Source organism: Scylla paramamosain, chromosome 15, assembly GCF_035594125.1.
Source record: "Scylla paramamosain isolate STU-SP2022 chromosome 15, ASM3559412v1, whole genome shotgun sequence".
NCBI lineage: Eukaryota > Metazoa > Arthropoda > Malacostraca > Decapoda > Portunidae > Scylla > Scylla paramamosain.
In genome coordinates, this window is record NC_087165.1 from 22,445,787 (window position 1) to 22,467,070 (window position 21,284).

The window sequence follows — 21,284 nt, forward strand, 5'->3', positions numbered from 1 at the left end:
CTTTTCCTTTTTTCCTCTTCCCTCCTCCTTTTCCTTCTTTTCCTCTTCCTCCTCCTCCTTTTCCTTCTTTTCCTCCTCCTCCTCCTCCTCCTCCTCCTTTTCCTTCTTTTTGCTCCTCCTTCTCCTCATCCTTCTCTTCCTCCTCTCCCATCTCATCATCCGTTGCTTACTTATTACTAACCAGAGCATCTTATTACAAAAAAAGACTCACGACAGCCAAGACGTCTGCTGCTGCTCTTTATCCCTTTGTGTTCTTTAGTGTTCCTTAGTAGTAGTAATAGTAGTAGAAGCAGTGGTGGCAGTAACCAGTGATCCATCTCTTTAGCAAATAGGTGGTAACGAGTAATGATGGGTGGTGGTGTGAGTGATGGGAGAGGGTGATCATGGGCACTGTAGCGTCACGCGGCGTGGTGGTGGTGGTGGTGGTGTCAGTGATGGGTAGTGATGGGTGGCGAGGGTAAAGGATGAGAGAGAGAAGGTGAAGGTCAGTGAGTGCGAGTGTGTGAATCATAGTTATGTGGGTTGATGGGAACGGTGATGATGGGTGATGGTGGTGATGGGCTGGTGGTGCAACAGTAGCAACAACAACAACAACAACAACAACAACAACAACAATTACAATAACACGCACACACACGAAAAAAAAAAATAATTTGCTTTTATAGTAGTGGTAGTAGTAGTAGTAGTAGTAGTAGTAGTAGTATAGTAGTTGTTGTTGCTTATGTAGTAGTAATAGCTTAGAGAGAGAGAGAGAGAGAGAGAGAGAGAGAGAGAGAGAGAGAGAGAGAGAGAGAGAGAGAGAGAGAGAGAGACAAATGGATGAACGTGACTAGCATTTTCCAGTTTGGCAATCTTTATTCTCTCTCTCTCTCTCTCTCTCTCTCTCTCTCTCTCTCTCTCTCTCTCTGTTTATGTCTATGAATCATTATTTTGTTTATTTATTTATTTATTTATTTATTTATGTTTGTTTTTTGTTTGTTCGTTCATTTATTCATTCACTTATTCAAGCAACACACACACACACACACACACACACACGTTTCATGTTCGCATCAAACAATTTGTCAAACTAATTCCTTTATTCAATAATACATTTATCTATTAAGTCATTAATCAGTTTATCTATTTTCTCTCAACCTTATTTTGCAGTACAGTCAAGCACTATATTTTTTTTTTTCAAATTAGTAAACAACAATGAAACACACATATAAACTAGATATAACAATCAGATAGTGTTTGGAATGTATTTGATAAGACTGGAGCCTGAGGTATACAAAGAGATGAGTTATATTGCAGTACTATCTCATAATAATTTACCTTTCTACTGCTAGCATCACCGTTTGTTAACTTTGTCACGTTGTCACACACACACAAAAAAAAGAAAAGATACAGACAATAGATTGTTCATTTCCTTTCCCAAGCTATGTAATAAGCAATAAGTATCGAAAGAAGCTACAGGTGATTAAAAGAGTGATTATCTATGGTAGCACTGAAGGGGTTGAATCGTTTGGTGACTTCATTAGTGGACGAAACTCCATCTCCGCCATGTTGCTGCTCCTCCCTGGCTTACCCTCGCCTCGTTCCATCTCATTTTTGTGGCTTCATTCAAAACATCAATGAGATCTGTGTCTGCTTAGCCGTGCCTTCTCCTGTATGAGCGTGTTCCTGGGCCGAACCTGTGTCTCCGCCAGTACTTTCTGCACACACACACTCACACACATACACGCAGAGAGAGAGAGAGAGAGAGAGAGAGAGAGAGAGAGAGAGAGAGAGAGAGAGAGAGAGAGAGAGAGAGAGAGAGAGAGAGAGAGAGTTATAATTAGCTGAAAATTCTGCAACATTACTCTTATAACATAAACAACATTATATTAGCAATTGACTTTTCAACATTATCTTAATATACGAACAATAAAATATTTCCTAAAAAAAAAAAAATCTTAATAGAGAATTCTTGCACACTAATGGCTCAAAGCAACAATAGTTTCACGTAATACAGCTTCAAGGTAAATTAAAGTAAGCCTTGAAATTACTAAATACCTTCTGAATACAGATCAGTGAATAGGCTTTAAGTATTCCTCATATGTATATATTTTTTGCCCTACTCGTCACCACAACCATTAATACCTATTAGTTTCTATATTAATTATGAGCTTGATCCATACTTTCAAACTGTGATCTTTGAAAAGAGTCGTGATAAACTTGAGTCATTTATTTTTTACTCAAGATTTATCTCTCCAAACATTAGTAAAACTTTCGACTAAGCTCGCATTCTTACACGCTCTATTAATCAAAAGGATTATTTTCAAAGATCACAGAGATTATGTCAGGGTCTTATGACGATGCATAATCTTTGTTGAATTACCGCTAGAATCATGTAAATACCCTTGGAAATTCTGATAACTTCCACAAGAACCTGTTTAAAGTAATCGAGATAAAGCTTCGAGGCACTTAAGAAGAATAAGTACCATAAATCAAAGGGGGAAATGGAATTACAGCATAACCACTTGTGCAATAGGCGAGAGCAGTGAAGTGGAGAATGCGGGAGAGATAGATCTTGACTATCGTGTTTATTAACTTTGTCTTAGTGTTTTAGTGTGTATTACCTATACCAGTGTGTACTTTTTTTCTCAAGATCTCTGCACTATGGCGTCAGGTGAGTGAATTAGTAGTTATCAGTAATGTTTCCTCGTTTTTCGGGGAGTGAAACAAGAGGGAAGAATCTTGTGTGGATGGTTGCGCACAGCGAGATCTGAGAACGTATTTATCATTCGCTATTTTTTTTTACGTGTTATTTGTATGTTTTCTATTGGGTGCTGCAAATGTGCGTCTTGATGTTTATTTATTTACTTTTTTTTCATTATTCAGTATGTTTAGCTTACCTGTGTTGTAGACAGGCATAATATTTATTAGTAAGAGTATGCTAGGCTAGAGAAGTCGTGTGTATCCCCCTCCGCTTCCTCCTCCTCCTCCTCCTCTTCCTCCTTCTCGCAGCAATTTCCGTCAGTCCTCTTAAAGCCACATCAAAAAACTTTTATATATATTTTTACACCACCGTGGTGACGTCAAAGCCTCCAAAGACTTGCCTTTAGTAGTGGTTTTAATAGTAGTAGTAGTAATAGTAGTAGTAGTAGCTTTTTTTCTGGTAACTTATCTCTCGATTTCTTAACACTCGTAGAAAAATATCCATTCCTCCATCATATCCAATAAGATTAGTTTGCGCAATAGAAAAAAATCTTGTCTTTTTATTTAATTTATTTACTATTATTATTATTATTATTATCATTATCATTATTATTATTATTATTATTATTATTATTTTATTATTTTTTTTTTTTAGCTAAAACTATCAAGTGTTACTTCTTTTAGTTGGTCCTGTTAGGGATCACCACAGCGGATCACGGGTCTCCACGTAACTCTGTCTTTTGCGTCTTCTGCTGCACCCATCATCCTCATGTCTTCCTTCAGTGCATCCATAAACCCTCTCAAACTGTGTCTTTTATCTTCCTCTATTCCTCCTGCCTGGTGGGTCCACTTTCAGTATCCTTCTCCTCACGTACTCCTCATCTCTTCTCTGCACATGGCTAAACCACCTCCCTCTCGCCTCTCACACTCTCGGCCCATGTTCTCAAACTGACCTACGTGCGCTGTCCCTGTAGGCGTGTTTTTTTTTTTTTTTTCCTTTTTTTCTTTTTTGCTTTACATTCTGGCACCCAATTTTTTTTTATCAACATCTGGCAGTGGGAAGGGCTGTACAGAATATGAAAGTATATAATAAAACTATTTTTGGCGCTTCATAATATATAATAGACTCATAATACGAGGTAATAAGGGTAGGATGAACTTATATACCCCAAGCATAATGAACTAATATTCTAAAATAAGTGGAATTTCTTCAGTTTGAGGACAAAATATTGAATGATAAGGAATATGTTGGCAGCCTGTCATATACATGCATGTGTGTGTGTGTGTGTGTGTGTGTGTGTGTGGTGGGGGTGACTTAAAAAGGATTGCATTAATTTATATCGATTCCAAAAAATATTACTACATGATTAACCGAGAATACTAAAATCTATTTGTATAGCTAGACGAAAACCTACTCAGTTATTTAAGAAGGGTTGGATTAACTCTAGAGATTCGAAATGTAAAACTTACACTGTTAAGAAAAAAAATATTAACTTGTAGATTATGAGAGGGAGAAAATCCTTTGTACACGTATATTTCAGAAAGATTAGCTTAACTTACAGAGCCGGAAAGGCAAAAAAAACGTACGCAGTTAAGAAAAATTAGATGAATTTATACTATATTCGAAAAAACAAAACCGATTTATTTAAAGAGGATTAGATTACTGAATTCATTATAGTAGTTAACTGCAGTAGTGAAGATGTGGGAGAGGAACTAGCTGTGGAGAGCTTAGCTGCAGAGAGGTGGTGAGGGTTGTGTTTATGTGGTAAAGTTGATGACATGGCGCGTAGAGTAGATAAGGCAGAGGGATACCTGTAGACCCGGAGTGACAGATTCCTTTGTACCGCCACCGAGTTAGGGTGTGACTACTCCAGGAAAGATCGGACCACTACAATACAAACGCAGGTGTTGGTGACAGGCCTCCTTAAGACCCCAAACACGCGAGTTCCACATTTGTATTACGAAGGGTTGATTGCCTTTATTAGCATAATTCATGATTAGTGATGTATTATGTTGATACAGTATGTAATGGTTAGTAGTGGTACGCACGTCTTATGTTTATTATGTATGTCTTCAGGTTTGACAGAATGCAATAAACGATTCGCGTCACCGTGTGGGTCTAAAATCCTTTAGTTGCCTCCGGGAAGCTACAGAATGAATTAACTACACTGAGGAAGGATTAGATTAGATTAACTTACAGCTTAGAAGAAGGATAGAAAATAAGGAATAAGGACTGAATTAACTTAGGTTCCAACAAAAATCATTGCAGAATTCTCACGCGCGCGGACGAGCAGGGGAGCGGGGAGAGAACCTCCTCCTGAAGAACAGCTGCGTAGAGGGCTCCGGCAACATTAACACCACCAGCACCACCAGCACCGCCACCAGCAGCGTCGCCTGTAGGGGGAATAGCTGAGGTAAGGTGCCTCTGCTACACTGTTGCTGATTATTCTCTGTTCATTGGTTGTAGTTTGTATGTTATTGATTTTGTTTATCATTTCGTGCTGTGAGAGATGCTTGTTTGTTCCTTTACGATGCTCAGCAGAGAGAGAGAGAGAGAGAGAGAGAGAGAGAGAGAGAGAGAGAGAGAGAGAGAGAGTGTGTAATTTTTCACGGAAGAGAGCAGCTTAGAAGAAAAAGTATGAATTAATTTACGAACGAGGGAAAAAAAATCACTAAAAGATAAGAGAAAATGTACTCACAGCAGGGAAAACTGGACGAAAAAAAAAAAAAAAAATACGATATGCTGAGTTCTCATTTCATCTTCCAAAAAGGAGGACCGGAAATATTAAGAGGCTTAGGGAAGAAGAAAAGAGACAGAAAAAAAAGTGTTAATGTATGAGGCTTAATTAGAGTTGGTGTTGTAGTTGTTGTGAAAACTTCGTGTGTGTGTGTGTGTGTGTGTGTGTGTGTGTGTGTGTGTGTGTGTGTGTGTGTGTGTGTGTGTGTGTGTGTGTGTGTGTGTGTGTGTTTTCCTTTCATCCGGTCTTCTTTCTCTCTTTTCATCTTTTTTTCCCCTTCCTTCCTTCTTTTCTTTCTTCTTTCCTTCTTTCTTCTTTCTTCCCCTTTGTTCCTTCCTTCCTTCCATCCTTTTCTCATTTTCCTTCATTATTTTCCCTTTTTATTTTCTGATATTTATTCGACCTTATATTTCAAAATTTACGTGTTCCTCCTTTCCTTTCATTATTCCTCCTGTTCGTTGATTTATTTGGTTATTTATTTACCCGTTTACTACCTCCTCTCTCCTTGCGTTCTTACTCGTTGCCTCTCATAAATTATTCAGTCTTTTTTTTTCTCTCTTTCATCTTTTTTTCATTCTTTTTTTTCCTCTCCTTTACTTCTCCTTTCCTCTCAATTACTCTTCTCTTCTCTTCTCTTCACTTCACTTCTCTTACTCGCTCCCTATCTCCTTTTCTTCATACCTACCTTTTTCCTTCCGTTCCTCTCTCTTCTCTTATTGATTTCTTCATCCCTTTCCTCCACTTCTCTCTTCCTTTTCCTACGCCTTTCCTGTCTTCCCCTTCAGTATATACTTCCTTTTATATTTTCACTTTTTATATTTTCTTTTCTCTTTCTGTTCCTCACTTTATTTTGTGCTTTCTCTCTCTCTCTCTCTCTCTCTCTCTCTCTCTCACCAACACCTTGTGGTTCTCACCTTTGTTACATTTTTCCTTCTTCCTATCCTTTTTTTTTTCCCCCTTCACCAAATGACCCCTTTACTCACACACACACACACGCACACACACGCACATACAGACACAGACACAGACACAGACAGACACACACACTAAAGTTTACATGTCTTCACTTTTTTTTATATCTTTTAACAGTCACACTATTGACAAACTTGACCTGTCGTGTCTGGTGAATTAATAACATGCTCCTTCACGCTCTCCCTCCTCCTCCTCCTCCTCCTCCTCCTCCTCCTCCTCCTCCTCCTCCTCCAGTTCATTTAATCCTCCTTTTCTTTCTTCTGTTGCTTTCATTCCTAGTTACCTCCACTCCCTCTCCTCTTTCTTCTAATTTTCTTCCTTCTCCTTCGTCACACGCATATGCTTTTACAATTTGGGTTTAGTATAATACTGTATGCATCGATTTACTGTTAGTCTGCATTGCGTTGAGAGAGAGAGAGAGAGAGAGAGAGAGAGAGAGAGAGAGAGAGAGAGAGAGAGAGAGAGAGAGAGAGAGAGAGAGAGAGAGAGAGAGAGAGAGAGAGAGCATGGCGAAAAGAACGAAAAAGGAAAGAATAAGGGAAGGAAGGAAGGAAGGAAGGAAGGAAGGAAAGAAGTAAAGAAGGAAGGAACTGCGAGAGAGAAAAAAAGAATCGTGGAATAAAAAAGAAGAAAGAAAAATTGATAACGAGAAATGAGGAAAAGATCAAAGCGAATTGTAAATAATAAAAAATAAACGACAAATAAGCAAAAAAAAAAAAAAAAAAAAAGAAAACGAGGGAAAAACAAGAAGAGGGAGGAACAGGTGGAAATGGCTCTCGTTCACACACCAACAAGTCTCCCTCTCTCGCTGCCTCATCAATAAATAGTTCACCAGCCTGTAGTCGTTGCTGCAAACCAACCTACCCCCACCATCACTGAATTAATACTACCCCGCTGCCTGACTCACTTCCTGGCTAACTGTCTACTTCACTGTCTTTATATATCTATCTACTATTACCTCCTTATTTCCCTTGGTTTTGAGAGTTAATATTCACTGCAATGGATCGATAATGCCCATGTTTCCCTATAACTCCCTGACTGCATGACTAGTTAACTTTCTTTTAACCATCCATGTACTACTGCATCGCTACTTGCTTTGGTCTTAAGATTAATACTACCTCGCTATTAAAATCATTTAGAGCCTATTCAAATCGAGATAAGACGCCGAACACATGATATACTCTTCAGCAAGTCCGTAGCGCTGTGTGTGTGCCACGGAAGGTAGAAAGTAACGTGATGGGGAGCGTAGCGCAGAGGAAGGGAGGACGGGGCGTGGCGGGTGACACTGTAGGGGTGTGCGGCTGGCAGGCGGCGGTGCAAGGCTGAGGAGGGTGGTCAACTGAGCGTGATAGAGGCTGAGGGAGCGTGTGAGGGAGAGAGGGAGAGATAGAGAGGAAGGGAGAGTGAAGAGAGTGAAACTGGAAGGAAGGATGAGAGGAAGGAAGGATGAGACTACACAGAAGGAGGGAGAATGGGAGAAGGATGTGGCTGGAGGGGGAGGGAAGGGAGGTTGAAACGAGTATGAAAGAGAAAGAAAACGGAGAGTCAGTCAGTTCGTCAGTCTTCAATAGGATTTAGACATAAGCCCCTAGACGTTGTGGAGATTCCGTTACACGAGAGATATGCAGCAATACATCGGTTTTGTGGGTCTGTAGTTCTGCAATGATGGGACGCAATACCTGACCACATCTGTACGCGCGGTTATGGTGACTGTGAAGGAAGTGTGGTGGTTGAGAAAACACTGGATGAGGCAGAAAAATAAATCTCAGCAACAGTCTCTAGTGCAAAATATCGGAGTGTTTTTGAGTTATTATGATTCTGGTGATATTTTAAGAGGTTCTTTTGGGATTCAGTGGAGTTTTCTTGATTCAGGTAATAACTCAGCAGACTCTAGTGAAAATTATTGAGGGTTTCAATTTTTTTTTTATGGTTGTAATATAAGATTAACATGCTTCTAATAGACCTTAAGAAATTATCCTTTTTATTTTTATTTATTTATTTATTTATTTATTTATTTTATTTTATTTTTTTTTTTTGTGTGTGCGTGTCAAGGTGAAGTTAATGGGTCTCCAAGAGTGTCCTCATGATTTTAAGAATAGTTTAACAATTCTTATGGTCGCTGATTGGGTTTTAAGTGTACCGTTATTATTTTAGTGATAGTTTAACAGATTCTAGTGAAAGGTATTGAAGTTTTTATTTTTTTCTCTATAATTGATAGTTTAACATGCTCTAGTCACCCAGTGGAAGTTAATGATGCTTTGAAGGATGTTTTCCCGATTCTTGTATTTGTTTTACTGACTCTGTTGGAAGCTATTAAGATTTTCAAGAGTGTTTTCATGACTAATGCCAGTTCAGCAGAGATTATCTATTTTGACTTTTTCTAACCTGCTCTGGTAGAAATTCTCGGGGATATCAAGGATGCTTTCGTGATTCTAGTGACTGATAGTTCGACACACATACTGCATCACTCACGAGGACCCTGCTAATAATCCCTGTGGCCTTTGAAAATAGCCCTTGTGAGATTCTAAAGCGTTTCACAATACGAGTGGTGGATGTATGGTAATAATTGCCCTCCGAACGAAGCACACGAGTCTTTACAAAACAGTCCAGGTTTATTCTTTCCTGTACTTACGTAATGAAAATGTCAGGAGGAAATTTAGGGTTCCACTGTAAAAGAGTAAAAAAAGTGTTTAGTGGTTACTTGCCGACTGTGAGGCTCTGGAGGTTTGCCCGTGTTAGTTTAATGGGCTAGCCGGTCCCGAGAGAGAGAGAGAGAGAGAGAGAGAGAGAGAGAGAGAGAGAGAGAGAGAGAGAGAGAGGGTGGGAGGGTGATAGGGAGAGAGGGAAAGAGGGAGGGAAAGAGGGAGGGAGGGAGGGAGGGAGGAAGGGAGGGACACACACACACACACACACACACACACACACATAGAGAGAGAGAGAGAGAGAGAGAGAGAGAGAGAGAGAGAGAGAGAGAGAGAGAGAGAGAGAGAGAGAGAGAGAGAGAGAGAGAGAGAGATAATATTAGCATTCTCTTTTACCGTCCCTTTTGTTTTGTTTGGTGCGTGGTGTGGCTGTGGTGTTGTTGTGGTGTGGCTGATGTGTGTGTGTGTGGCTGTGATTTACCCGTTATGGCGTAGTAATCGTTAGATGTTGTGGCTGCTGTAGTGTGGCTGTGATGTACCTGCGTGTTGGAATGCCCGCGCTGTATGGAAGTCGGAATGTCAAAAGCAAGAATTAGCTGAAGAATGTTGTTAAAAAGGCTAAATAAATGGGTGCGAATGTTTGTTTTGAATGTTTTGAAGCTTGCAAAGGAAATAATGCTTATTGCCATCCTCCCTCTTCATAAAAACCACGTGTTTCTGAGGTCTGGTCAAGTCTGGGGCTACCTGTGCTGGAGACGAGCGGATTGAAGAATTTATTAGTGCCAATGAGCATTATATTACTTAATCGTGTTCACCTCTCACCAATAAATGTTGATTCTTTTTTAGTTTTTTTTAGTAGTTTAGTTTTTCTGATAAAAAAAAAATTACGGATATTTTTCTCTATGACTTTAGTGGTTTAATATAATTCCTAGACATCTCTCCATTGTTTAGTATAACTTTTAATTTGGAAAGTAGCAACTCTGGACCTGAAAAGTGTTTAAATTTGTGTGCAGAAACTGAGTGGTGTGACTGTCGTAGTGTGGGCGTGACGTGACAGAGATATGGCTGTGATTTACCTGCCATGGCATGGTTGTGGCGGGAACGTGTGGCTGCTGTAGTGTGGGCGTGGCATTTGAACATCATAACATTATACTGAAGAAACAGGGGAAGTTACAAAGACGAGTGATGTAGTACAAGACAACATTGCAAAATATAAATACAGAATGAGAGAGAGAGAGAGAGAGAGAGAGAGAGAGAGAGAGAGAGAGAGAGAGAGAGAGAGAGAGAGAGAGAGAGAGAGATAGAGTGTGTGGCATGATTATGGTGTGGTTGTGGTGTGGTTGTGGTGTGGTTGTGGCATGGTCGTGGTGTGGTCGCCGTGTGGGTGTTTACAATGCACGCCACACAAATAAACAGCGAAGTGATCAACATTTACCTTGTGGTTGACCATGTTGTGTACCACCGCGGTTGTACTGAACTGTGGTCCCTCCTCCTCCTTTTCCTCTTCCCCCTGAAGCATCTATGTAACTCTATGTATGTAACTACTCCTCCTCCTCCTCCTCCTCCTCCTCCATTCCTCTTTTCTTCCCTCATCAATTTCCTTGTCTTTCTTCGTACATTCGCATTCTTGGCAACATTCCTCTCCTTTTCCTTGCTCCCTCCTCCTCCTCCTCCTTCAGATCGCTCACGGGACTACGGAGCGAAATCCACGGCTCAGTTGGGGTCTTACTCGTACATGATAAACGTGAGCGGCGCCTCGGGCCTCGCAAGGGAATCCTTTATAGGGGAACTGGCATACTTGGCCTTACTGCACGGTGAAGGGTGGGCGTGGTGCACAGGCCGGGGGAGGAGGTGGAGAAATAACACTCATGTCACTCTTGCAACTGAAGTTTAATTTTTTTTTCTCTCTCTCTCTTTTAAGCTTAGTGCAGGAAAGGCCCATGTTTTGAAACGCTTTGTTTGTTCTGTTATTTATTTATTTTTTTCCATTTATTTTATTTTTTTTTGTTTAAGGTCACTGAGGTGATTAATTGTGTTCTCTTTTTTTTTTTTTTTTTTCTTTATCGACGGTGCAAGATTTGTTAGTCTGTTACTAGACTGATAAGGGCAGACTTGAGCATTTCCAGTAACGTTCACTAGAATGTGCTGAAGTAACACTAGAATAATGAAGGAAAATACCATTTACTTCCCTGGGTGCTGGTTAAATTATCACTCTTATAATAGAGGAAAACAAAATCTGAAAATCAACATAACTTCTACTTGATATTTTTTTAGTCATCTCTCGAATAATGAAAAACACTCTTAAAAATCCCACAAACTTTCACTCGAACCTGGAATCACTAGAATCAAGAAAACACCCTTGAAAGTATTAAAAACCTCCTCTAGAGCAAGTTAGAGGCGCAAAGTCCTTGTTAAAATATTACCAGAATCATGAAAACACACTTGAAAGGCCCAGCGTCTTCCACTAGAACCTGTTAAAAGTAGTGTAGATAAAACGCCGCAAAGTTTGAGAATACGCTACAAAGAGAATTGAAGGAAGTTAATCTTAATCTTGACTTCTGTTACGATTTCTTCTCGTTTTCTCTCAGTTTTGTTTGGGTAACTAGCGTAACTTTTATCCCCCTTTGTGTTTTACCGATAGAGATGTTTTGTCCTCGTGCTCATAAATACGTTACCACCACCATCATTACTACTGTTACTATCACCAACATCACCGTCACCACCACCATTACCATCACCACTACTACTACTATTACTACTACTACTGACAATAAAAACATTTCTATTACCATTATTACTACTACTACTACTACTACTGCTGCTATAATCACCGTAAGCTCGAGTTTCATCCCTGAAGAGTGGTCTAGCGTGGCCTTGCGTGGTCTTAGTGTGCTGTGGTCTGATCTGCTATAGCTTGATCGTGGTCTGCTGTGGTCTTGGTCTGGTTTAGTGTGGCCTGGCGTGGTCTAGTGTGGCCTGGCGTGGTCTCCTCTGGCGTGGCGTGGTGCGGCCTGGCGTGGCGGGAGGCGGCACGTGAAGGGGGCGGGCCAGTATTAATCAGCCTTCCACAGCAGGTCTCCAGATCTCTCTAATTGAGTTCTGAGGGAAGAGAGAGAGAGAGAGAGAGAGAGAGAGAGAGAGAGAGAGAGAGAGAGAGAGAGAGAGAGAGAGAGAGAATAGTTAAGTGGAAAAATATAGATTGAAGGAGGAAAAAGTATTGTTGAAGCAAAGAAATATTTCATTTTTAATTTAATATGTTTGTGCGTCTGTGTGTCTTCGCTTGTCTGTGTTCTGTCTGTCTGTTCTGTTTGTCTGTGTTCTCTCTCTCTCTCTCTCTCTCTCTCTCTCTCTCTCTCTCTCTCTCTCTCTCTCTCTCTCTCTCTCTCTCTCTCTCTCTCTACATTATTTATCACTAACATTATTTGTTGCTTTATCGAAAATTACTTGATGTTTCTTTTAACCATCACGGCTTTCCTTTAATCATGGGTAAATTTTTCTTTTATACTAGTTCTTCCTTACGCTGGTGATTTACTTCTTTCTTGGTTGTTCTTGATTCACACGAATTTGAGGGTCATTTCCGTAAAAAATGCCTAGTTTTCCTGTTACCTCCCCTCTTAACTCACAGGCGGGGAGGAATGAGAAACAAAGTATTTTTTGACAGAAGACTGAGGCTCAAATCGAATGAATCGTTAAAACAACAAAGAAAAATGTAAAATCGTTAAGAAACCGTTAAACTTACCCAAATCTAACTTACCTAACCTAACTAATCTAACTAAATCTAACCTAACTTAACCAAACCAAGCTAACCTAACTAGCCTAACTAACTTAACCAAACTAACCTAACCCAAGCTAACCTAAATTTATTAACGTGCATATCTTATTAACTTTCATTATCGCTGGAGTCGTCGGCAGGATGTAAGGAAACTACCAAATGTGACTGGCGCACTCAATATTAGTGATGAAGATCGTTAGGTGGCAGCAGTGTCGACTATGGAGAGATGCGAGCTGAAGAGGTCCGTCATAACAGCCCTTCCGCGTGGACCAAATAATTACTGAAGAATTCCTATAGCTCGAAAACTATTTGCTTGGGACGGAAAGACTAGTGAAGAAATGTTCCACAAGAGCGTCAGTTATCAGAAAAAACAGAAAAAAAAAAAAAAGACCTCATTGACTGGGTATAAACTCCAGTAGTACCTAACCCTCTTCCCTTCTTTCTTTTCTTATTACTACCCATAAATTTAAAGCTTTCGCATAGTTAGTAACATTTTCTTTACATGCGTACTTGTTAAAATGTGTTGACGGTCTTTTGTCACGCTTCTTTTTACTGATTTCGATTTTCACAGTAAGAACTTCCCATTTACCACTCACTTACCTCAAGATCAGAAGAAGTGTGACATTGGAACGGTGTGACTGACGAGTAGCAAGCTGTTACGGTGTGGAACTAGGACGGAACGGGGCGGAACTGAACGAAACAGAACGGAGCGAGGCAACACGGGACGGGGCTGGACTGGGCAGGAATAAAGAGGGCAAAAGGAGAACGAAAGAAATAGCTAGCAAGGGCAAGTAATAGAAGACAGATGAGGGACGCGAGCTTAATTGGGTGAGGCAGCGGGACCTGATGGTGACGAAGGCGGCGGGCTGGCGAATGGGCTAGCAGGCTGGAAGAGGCACGTGTGTTTGTGTAGGGAAAAGGAGGAGGAGGAGGAGGAGGAAGGTGAGGTGCTACCCAGACCAACGGGTGGACTGTGTGACTCGGGTTTGGGCACTCAATTATATACCCCAAGTTCTCCTCCTCCTCTTCTTCCTTCTCCATCCTCTCCTGCCGTTTTCTATTCATTCGCTTACACCTGCTCATAGTGATCCTAGGTGGAACACACACATACACGCACACCTCCTCCTCCTCCTCCTCCTCCTCCTCCTACTCCTCCTCAGTATATGGAAGAAAGTTTAATTCCCACAGACAGCTCCGTAAGAACTAGTAAGACTGCTGAGACTTGTTCTTCTTTTATGTTCTTCCTCCTCCTCCTCCTCCTCCTCCTCCTCCACCTTGACTCACATCGCAAGAGTCACCTCAATATTCCCACAAACTCAAGACGCAAACTTTAGGAGGCGTGAAGGGATAAGTTCCACATCTGAAGGTGCAATTTTTTGAGTCTCCTTCCCTTCCTGGCTTCACTCGATCATTCTGCTAACGGGACGGGAAATGGTTACCCTAGCCGCGGCGGGAAGGGGCGGAAGTCGGGCAGGCTCGGCAAGGCTCGGCGGTGCTGGGCAGGTCGTGGCGCCAAAGATATTGTGGTGTGGTGTGGTAACTATACTTTCACAGGCTTAACTGTTCTGTGTGTGTGTGTGTGTGTGTGTGTGTGTGTCGCCGATCAGAGACGAGTTTCAGAGCTGTATAATTGGGCTTTAACCCTCAAATTGCCACTTGGTATGTGTGTGTCTGTGTGTCGCCGATCAGAGAAGATTCACAGAGCTTTGTATGTGTATGTACTACTACTACTACTACTATTACCACTAGTATCTTATAACATGTCACAAGTGTATTAATCATTGTAATTATAGAATACTGGATAACGTTAATTTAAAAAAAGTCATAGATAAATAAAAAAAAATAGAGAGAGAGAGAGAGAGAGAGAGAGAGAGAGAGAGAGAGAGAGAGAGAGAGAGAGAGAGAGAGAGAGAGAGAGAGAGAGAGAGATACTTTTATATGGAGACGAATAAACTTTTACTTAAGAATTTTTTTCCCTTCTTTTTATCTACATTTGTTTTACACACACACACACACACACACACACACACACACACAGAAGTACGCGTAATTTTCCCCCTGCTCCAGTGTCTGGTGGCGTAAGAGGCAGGCGATGTTATCATGTAAACAATTCACAGTTTACATAGGTGTCATCATTCATATTTTTAAGGGTTACGTATCTATTTTTGTGGTTAATTGTGGTTTCCCTTCACGTCTGAGTCTGGAAACACACGCAGGTTTGACTAAATATTGATGTAGAGGCGGGGAGGGAGGCAGGAAAAAACGTTCGTCTCGGTCCTAAATTTTGCGTACGGCAATTCATCTTGAAAATCTGGAGAAGAAAGACACCCAGACTGGACTGCACTGTTTATTCTGCCCTGTCATATACTTCAACTAATACACTGAACATTGACGCAGAGAGACTGGAATGGAGGGACGGCCCGACCCTTGGTACCCTGATGACGTCACTGATGACGTCACACCTTAATTTACGTTCGTTAATCCATTTTGAAATCGACCCCTCGAAAAAGCGGAGCTAGACTGCTATGCCTTATATATTCTGACTTGATAAATACATTAATAAATATCTGGGGTATTGTAATAACTGCAGGATTGAGACGTAGTAAGAGATGGACTCCAGGGGTAACAATGTATTAAGGAGCGGCTACCCGCTTGCCGGCTGGAGCTGAACTGGCTCCATACAGAGAGAAGCTTCCGAAATCAACTAGTATGAACTAATACATAAACCAATACATGAAGCAGTGAATGACAAGTAGTACTTTGGTAGTAACAATTATAACACTCCTCCCTTTTTTTAAAAAAAACTCAGGTTAGAAACCATAAAATTAAGTTTACAACCAAAATGTTAAAAAAGATACAGAAGATACTAAAACTTATCAATTAGAAAGACTAGAAAAAAAAATATTCGATACAAGTTATAAGAAACGCTAAAACCCGCAAACACGAGACAAAAAACAAAATAAACATAGTAACTAAAACTAGCAAAAGTAATACAAAACTCCAACAATTAAAATAGTTAACACAAGTGAAGCAAGAGACCTAACATTTTATTTCCAAGCTATCTGCAAACGATCTGGCTTCTGGCGCAGTCTCTCAGAACGGCGCAGTGTTTCCCTCTCCAACGGCTGCTGTTGTGGCGGCAATCCAGGTTCGAACTCTTGACTTGAGGTTAACTCTCGTTCTTGAATTTGATCCGGCGCGTTGCTGTTGTGTGCTCCGGACTGCTTCGAAACTCCTGCCTTTAGGGGCGACACGCTGCCTGCCGGTGCCGAACCATGTTTCTGAATTCCTGCTCCATTTGTGAGGTCCATGGGAGGTGGTATGGCATCATCTGCGTTAACCGTCTCGCCCTCTATGCTTACTCTTCTCCTCACATAGTCGAGATGACGTCGTACAGTCCTCCCATCTAGCAACTGCACCCATAAACGGCCCAGCGTAATCCAAATGTAACCTGGACCAGGGTTTTAGTGGCCACTCCCATGGCTGCAAAGGAGCGTCTGGGGGAAGATTTCTCACTTGTTGGCACTGTGAACATAGTTGTACTGTTGACTCAACATCTTTATCTATATTGGGCCACCACACATGACTACGCGCAATACCTTTCATGCGCGAGACTCCTGGATGCGTTGCATGTAGCTCAGCCAACACATTTTTTCTAGCTATCTGAGGCACCACCACTCTTGATCCCCACAAAATTATTCCATCTTGGACACTTAATTCGTGCCTCCTTCTAAAAAAAGGCTGAAGTGTTTCCTCTGCTATATGTCCAGGCCAACCGTACAGAATGTGATCTCTTACCTTCGAGAGTGTTGAGTCCTTATCCGTCCATTGCCTTAACTCTCTCGACGTGACGGGTGTCTGGTCTAGTCTCTCCAACACGCATACCACATCACCGGGGACTGGAGTCACCTTGGGGAATTCAGGGAGAGGAAGGCGACTCAACCCCATCAGCATGTACTATATTTTTCCCTGGTTTGTGGGTGATAGTGTATTCATACGCCGATAGTGTTAGCGCCCAGCGTTGGATACGACTTGATGCCATCACAGGCACTGGGCGAGTTTCATTAAACAGACTTTTAAGTGGCTGATGGTCTGAAATGATCTCAAAATGGCGGCCATACAAGTAATTATGAAATTTCTTAACACCAAATATTATTGCCAAACCTTCTTTCTCTACCTGAGCATACTTGCGTTCAGCTATGCTCAGGGATCGGGATGCGAAAGCAATCGGTTTCTCCTCTCCAGACTCCAAACGGTGTGCAAGGACTGCTCCCAATCCGTATGGTGACGCGTCACAGGTGAGCAGGAGGGGCTTGCTGCTGTCATAATGCACCAACACCTTGGAGCTCGCCAACAGTTGTTTCGATGTGGCAAGGGCACGCTGCTGTTCTGGTCCCCATTGCCATTCCACGTCCCGTTGCAGTAATCTGTACAAGGGAGCAAATACTGTGGAGAGATTAGGAATGTATCTGCCATAATAATTAACAAGCCCCAAATACGCCTTTAGTTCAGTGATGTTGCTTGGTGTGGGTGCCTTTATAACAGCTTGAACCTTGTCCTCGGACGGGTGCAGCCCTTCCGCATTAATTTTATGTCCTAAATATGTTACTTCTGGTGCCTGAAACACACACTTCTTTAACTTCAGTTTCACCCCCGCGTCATCCATACGCCTCAAAACTTCTGTCAGGTTACTCAGATGTTCCCTTTCCGTCTTCCCTGTCACTAATACATCATCCAAGTACACCACCACGTGAGGGATACCTTGCAGTAAGTTCTCCATAACTCTCTGGAATATTCCTGGCGCCGAGGAGACTCCGTATGGTAAGCGATTATATACGAATAACCCCTTATGTGTATTTATCGTTACATATTTTTTTGATTCCTCTTCCAGTGGTAGTTGTGAATAAGCATGTGACAGGTCTAATTTTGAAAAAGTCTTCCCTCCTGACAAATTTGCTAATAAATCCTCAACCTTCGGTATCGGGTAACTGTCCACTCTAGACACGCGGTTCACAGTCATCTTGTAGTCCCCACAAATACGTATGGATTTGTCTCCCTTAACTATCGGGACTATTGGCGCCGCCCACTCTGAGAACTGCACAGGTTCAATTACTCCATCGTTAACTAGCCGTTCCAACTCGTGCTCCACTTTGTCTTTCAAGGCGTAGGGCAACGGGCGAGCTTTGAAAAACTTGGGTTGTGCCTCCTTATCCACATGTAGGGTCGCCTTTGTGTTTCTGATGAGACCCAACTCCTCTTTGAAAACATTACTAAAACTGCGAATGACCTTATCACACTCTGACCGACAACTATAAACTGCAGCCCAGTCTAGCTTAATTTGTTTCAACCAGTTTCTCCCCATCAAACTCGGGCCGTCTCCATCCACTACCACCAACGGCAGAACTTTCGACTGGTTGTTATAATTAACCTCCACATTCACTTCCCCCATCACTTTCAATAAGTCTCCACTGTAGGTGCGTAACACTACGTCGGAATACTCGAGCACCGGCTTGCACGTATCCTTCCAGCTTTCTTCATACACTTTCTGACTTATAATGGACACCGCAGCACCAGTATCCACTTCCATGGGAATAGCCACCTTGTTAACTTCTGGGTGAACAATCACAGGTGGTTCACGAGCCCCCCGCACTGTATACAAGGTGTATTCTTCCCCAGTTGTCTCACCGTCCTCCTCTTCACCCTCAATCTTGTGCATTTTCCTTTCCATGTCTGCTTTATTTCGACACATCCTTGCCAAGTGTCCCACTTTCTTACATTTAAAACAGGTAGCACGTGCAAAATGACAGCTAGGAGCCACATGCGGACCCCCACACCTGTAGCACTGTGGTCGAGGATTCGTTCGCACCCACGGTGTCTCTTGAATTTTTCTTCCTTCCCCGCGCCTCTCCTGAATCTTGTTCACTTGACTGCTGCGGTACTCCCCAGCCTGTTGTAGGTCTTCAGTGTCTTTTGCCGCAGCCTCCATAGCCAGAGCAGTTGCCTCTGCCTTCTTGAAGTCCAAATTCCCATCTGCCAACAACCTTGCTTGTATTTTTCGGTCGTCAATTCCACACACCAGACGATCTCGTAACATGTCAGGTAGTTGGTTTCCGTACGCACAGTGCTCCGCTAATTTCCGAAGGTCAGTAATGTAAGAAGACACAGATTCAGTTGGTTGCTTGAATCGTGAGTTGAATTTGAAGCGCTTCATGATTACTGACGGTTTCGGGCACATGTGATTCTCCAACAGCACTTTGAGGTCACTGTACGACTTGTCGGCTGGCTTCTCTGGTAGGCAGAGTGACCTTATCACTTCGTAGGTTCTTGCTCCACAAACAGCCAATAAAGTAGATTTCTTTTTTTTCTCTTCAATAATGTCGTTGGCTTCAAAAAAATGCTCCAGCCGCTCCACATATTGAGTCCACACCTCGGCATCCTGGTTAAATTCTTCTACTTTGCCAATAAATCCCATCCTCGTCGCCAATGTAATAACTGCAGGATTGAGACGTAGTAAGAGATGGACTCCAGGGGGTAACAATGTATTAAGGAGCGGCTACCCGCTTGCCGGCTGGAGCTGAACTGGCTCCATACAGAGAGAAGCTTCCGAAATCAACTAGTATGAACTAATACATAAACCAATACATGAAGCAGTGAATGACAAGTAGTACTTTGGTAGTAACAATTATAACAGGTATAAAAACATTTCCAGCCTGAATAATAATAAAGAAAAATTTTAAAAACGATCTGTAAATTTTACGAACGGGGCCACAAAAACATTATAATATCGAGATGGAAAACACAGCCACACTAGATTATATTACATATTCTGAATGCAAAAAATCTGTACTTTCCGGATAAATAAAGAAATCACGAATTCCGCGTCGTATAAAGAAAAACAAAATTTAAATGTAGCAACGGTCTCATTTTAAAGTTGAAAATACGACTAGTTAGACTAAACATTTATTAATAATATTAGTAGGGACACGTTTATTATATTTTTTAAGTCTTCAATCAAACACCAAAACAACCCTAGGCGTTCTATTAAAGAAAATGGATATTTATAAAATGACGAAAGTGTTATTTTAACGAAAAACAAAAAACACAGCTAAATAACATATTATTATATATTATGACTTGCTTTTACTTTTCTATCAACAAATTAAATATAAAAACAATGCAAACTACACTAATAAAAGAAAAAAATCTTCATACTTGAGCCGAAGTAGTTTTTTTTCCACCAATCCTCCCTACGTCTTCCTCCTCTCCCCTCCCTCTCACTCTCCTCCTCTCCCCTCCACCTCCACCTCTTCCACCTACTCCTACATAGCGAGCCTTTAAATCACCTGGAAACACCTGTAAAACCCTCGAAATTACGCTAAATATGTGACAGGAAATGGTTACCTTAGCCGCGGCGGGACTTGGCGGGGGGTCGGAGTGGCTTGGCAGGGCTTGGCGGTGCTGGGCAGGTCGGGGCGCCATGGATACCGTGGTGTGGTGGTGTGATGTGGTGTGGTGTTGTGTGGTATGGTTTAGTATTTTATGTGGTGGTGGTGGTGGTTTTTGGTGATGTGGTGTGGTGGTGTGTGGTCGTGGTGTGGTGGTGTGTTATTTGGTGGTGGTGTGATGTGTGGTGGCGTCCTGTGGTGTGGTATGGTGTGGTATGATATGGTGTGGTGGTGTGGTGTTAACAGTACTCTTTCACAAGTTCAACTGTCCTGTGTGTGTGTGTGTGTGTGTGTGTCGTGGATCAGAGACGAGTCACTGAGCTGTATAATTAGGCTTCAACCCTTAAACTGCCACTTGATGTGTGTGTGTGTGTGTGTGTGTGTGTGGCCATTCTTTACGGTTACTAGCATTTTTTTATTTTATTTTTCCTTTTTGCACAACCGAAGGAGGACACGAGTGGAAGAATGTCTATCCTGAAAACACGAAAAGAGCTGCCAAAATAAATAAAATACGTAGAAATAATAAACACCCAACCGTCTACATTCATCTGTATGTCGCTTTAGGTTACACGATGCAGTTTACCGCAAATAGCTTCGTTAGGATCAACATATCTGGTGTTTGTTCTTTCCTTTTGCGTTACTCCACCACCAATACAACCACCATGTTTCCACACTACCATCTCCTCCTCCTCCTCCTCCTCACGTTGCTGTACACCTGTCCATGTCTTCCTATTCACCCCCTCCCCCCACCATTTTCAACTTTCTCCTATATCCCCACCAATAACAACAATGTCCTCACACCACCACTACCACCACCACCACCACCACCAACGGCAACAATGATAGCACCGTCATCGTCACCACCACAGTCACCGTCCCCAGACTGACAATAGCTCCGCCAGTCACCAAGTAACGGGACGTGTCAGGAGAGGAATACGTGAATGGAAGTCTTTGATTATGAAGGAGCACAAGGGAATGCAAAGGAAGAACAAGATAGCATATATAGTTAAATAGTTCCAGTGACAGATTTTGG

The 21,284-nt window shown here is 41.8% G+C and overlaps 1 long non-coding RNA gene across 1 annotated transcript; it reads right to left on the reverse strand.

Annotated features, from left to right (window-relative positions):
- Nucleotides 1-1,060: 1,060 nt before the first annotated feature.
- Nucleotides 1,061-20,513, reverse strand: LOC135107225 (uncharacterized). Its single transcript, XR_010271665.1, has 4 exons — nt 20,208-20,513; nt 11,866-12,133; nt 4,961-5,076; nt 1,061-1,697 (listed from the first exon to the last, which is right to left on the reverse strand). It is a non-coding gene; the product is annotated as an uncharacterized LOC135107225 (long non-coding RNA).
- Nucleotides 20,514-21,284: the final 771 nt, after the last annotated feature.